The 2,887-nt window shown below is 35.5% G+C and overlaps 1 long non-coding RNA gene across 1 annotated transcript; it reads left to right on the forward strand.

Moving 5' to 3' along the window:
* The first annotated feature begins 18 nt into the window (after positions 1 to 18).
* On the forward strand, positions 19 to 800 carry LOC109590361 (uncharacterized). Its single transcript, XR_002189281.1, has 3 exons — positions 19 to 115; positions 157 to 259; positions 610 to 800. It is a non-coding gene; the product is annotated as an uncharacterized LOC109590361 (long non-coding RNA).
* Positions 801 to 2,887: the final 2,087 nt, after the last annotated feature.

A 2,887-nucleotide genomic window follows, 5' to 3' on the forward strand; every position in this document is an offset into this window, starting at 1 on the left:
TGATGTACATATACTTAAATGTCTATCTCTTTCTCTAGTAATTCTGTAACTCACATGTGTACTACTTGTGGTGTTAGCAAAGTCTCTCTTCTCAGGGAATTCTGTAACAAAACAGGTTAGATGGCATCAATATTCATTGGCCACACCCCTTATCAGGAGTACAGATTACATTGAAGGATTACAAGTTTTCCTGACTGCTCCATTCAATGAAGATGATATTGCCTATATTGTACCTGTTGTTAAGCACACTGATTTTAAAGTGAGACAAAACTTCATTTATTACTGCTTTGTACTGTCACTTTTACTACACAATATATACAGTAGTTTAGGGAATTTATGTGGTAGAAACTTTTGTGTTTTTCAATGATGCTGTTATTTAATTTTACCAAATAAGACTGTGTCATGTATTATGGAATGTGGCATATAATTATATAGGTGATCTAATTTGTTTTTGAATTCTAATCCAGTGAAATTAAAATCACAGAAAAAAATTTTGAGATCGACGGTATATTACGTCTTATACATGTATGTGTACTTCAGTCTTCAACAATTTTATTGCCTGTCTAATTTTCTTTTTATCTTCCATTTTCCTTCCCTCAATCCTCCCAGCCTCTTGAAGCCTCTGGCTTGTATGAGTTGTCTCAGGTTCAGTTGCAGTCTGGTAATATTGAAGTTGCTCTTGACTATCTATCTGAAGCTGTGCAATTGTTTGCTCAAGTCTTTGGGCCACTACATGTCAACATAGCAAACTGTTATAAGTGAGTGGTGTCATTTAAGTACTTATATATTCCATTGTATTATATATAGAGTTATTACACGAATTTATCATGCTCTAGGAGACAGTAAACTAGTAAGTGGTGCATGTAACTACATGTATGTGCATGCCATGTACATTTTCATGTATCGACTGGTTGTACATGTAGTTTAGTTTAAATGACTGATACTAAGTTAAGATGTTATGCATGCTCTAAGGTCTATTCACTTTCACCCCGACCCCTGGTTGTCATCAATTAATAATAGCAGCTGAATTTTTTCTGGCTGTTTTAGGTGCATAATTTTGGTCAAAGGTATGTCATTGAGTTTATAGAGGGACATCCAAAAAAGGCTAAGGCCTTGTCATTTTGATCCGTTTTTCATTTCTAAGGACGGGAAGGACCTAGCAATTCTAATGGCACATACAAAATTTCTAAATTCCTGGATTATCAAAAGTTATTACCAACAAGCGTAACAGTATAAAAGTATTCCTATAATTGATTTCACCACCTTGCATGTAGAGCTAGGTTCTTATTAAAACTTAAAGAGGTTTTCTCTACCTTCTAAACCTCAAGAAATGTCTTGAGATTGTATCTCTATGTTCTCTTGCTTAAAAACTTATAACTTTGTCCTATGTGTAAGCTGCCATTTTGTTTGCTCTGACTACTCAAAGGAGTGTGGGTGGGTGTTTGCTAAGGCTTATGAAATTTTTTATTTCTCCAATATGACATGTATAGAAGAAATGTAAGTGTGGACAGACAAATATACAAACATTGCACATGGGTGAAATCAATTATACATGTAGGAATGACCTGAGAACTACACCCCCAGGTCGTTAAAAATCAATAAGTTAGATGAAACTGAACAGACTTTAGTTCAAAACACTGTAAAACTTTATTAATATTTTAATTTCTTTACAAGGTAGCAATTAATTAATTCACTTGCTAAATTTTATCTCTCTCTTTTTTCATCTTCAGTCAATATCATATCAGCACAAAACTGTCATTATGTATGAGAGACTGCTGGGAGTGGACAACTCCAGCTCTATATCAGCCTATGTTAGTTAATAATAACTAGCCACACATACAATATTTATTATAAAATTTATTAGTAACGCGGTAGCGTTACTAAGTAGGATTCACCCCAAAACAAAATGTCTGCCACGACTTTTGCAGCCTTGCTATACCAGGAAAACGAGCTCCTGTGCTTACCAGACTTCATTTAGGACCTTATCTTGACCAGAGGACTCCATTGGTACTACTAGCGTGGCTCTAAACCTTGTCTAAGAGGAAGTTAAAAATCGGCAAATTGGCCGTTTTGTTCAGTCCACTTTTTTCGTCTTCATCATCTTCTGTCAATCCAGTTAATGGAGGGTATCATGGTCTTTGATCAATGCTACAAGGCTAATTTTTACACCATTCTACTCCAACTATCCATGCGCAGGTCCACAACTTTTCAAAAAACTCTAACAATAAGATAAAGTTGCCCTCTCTCTATCACCCCAGCACAGCTCACCTCATTCCGCCATTTTGTTAATTGTGACCATAATTGACAAAAGGTACCTTATGGCGGGTAGTGAAATTTGTCTTTCTAGCCTAAGAAATCCAACTTCCTGAGCCCCATTTATCATAAAATTACTCCACAGGATGCAAAAAGTTACCATGAAACTTTTAGAAACAATGATTGTCTAACAAAGCACTCACAGGTTGATATTTGCCATTATTAAGACCAATTTTAAAATCCGCCATAAGGGCCCTTTTGTCAATTATGGTCACAATTATAGAAACATGACTTAACATGTGCTCCAAATTATGGGTGTGGTCGCGCATGCTCAGATCTCAGAACTGGAAAATGGGAACAATTTTTTTATCTAGCTCTGCTTGGATCAACTGCAATACTTAGTGGAGGTTCCAGGCTTCCAGTTTCAGCTAAGAGAAGGTAGTTAGTCTTGGATATTATTGTTTGATTATGTGTGTTCAATAAATTGTATTTAAAAATACAAACAATAATATTAATTCATGTTTTGCAATGATCATGCATGAACTTGCAACAGAAACAACAGTCAACAGGACAAGATTGGAGTGAAGAGATGGGTACTGTCACTTCTTCTTAAACAAGGATTTGTGCCAAGATT

This window comes from Amphimedon queenslandica, unplaced genomic scaffold, assembly GCF_000090795.2.
Source record: "Amphimedon queenslandica unplaced genomic scaffold, v1.1 AMPQUscaffold_10157, whole genome shotgun sequence".
Classification (NCBI taxonomy): Eukaryota; Metazoa; Porifera; class Demospongiae; order Haplosclerida; family Niphatidae; genus Amphimedon; species Amphimedon queenslandica.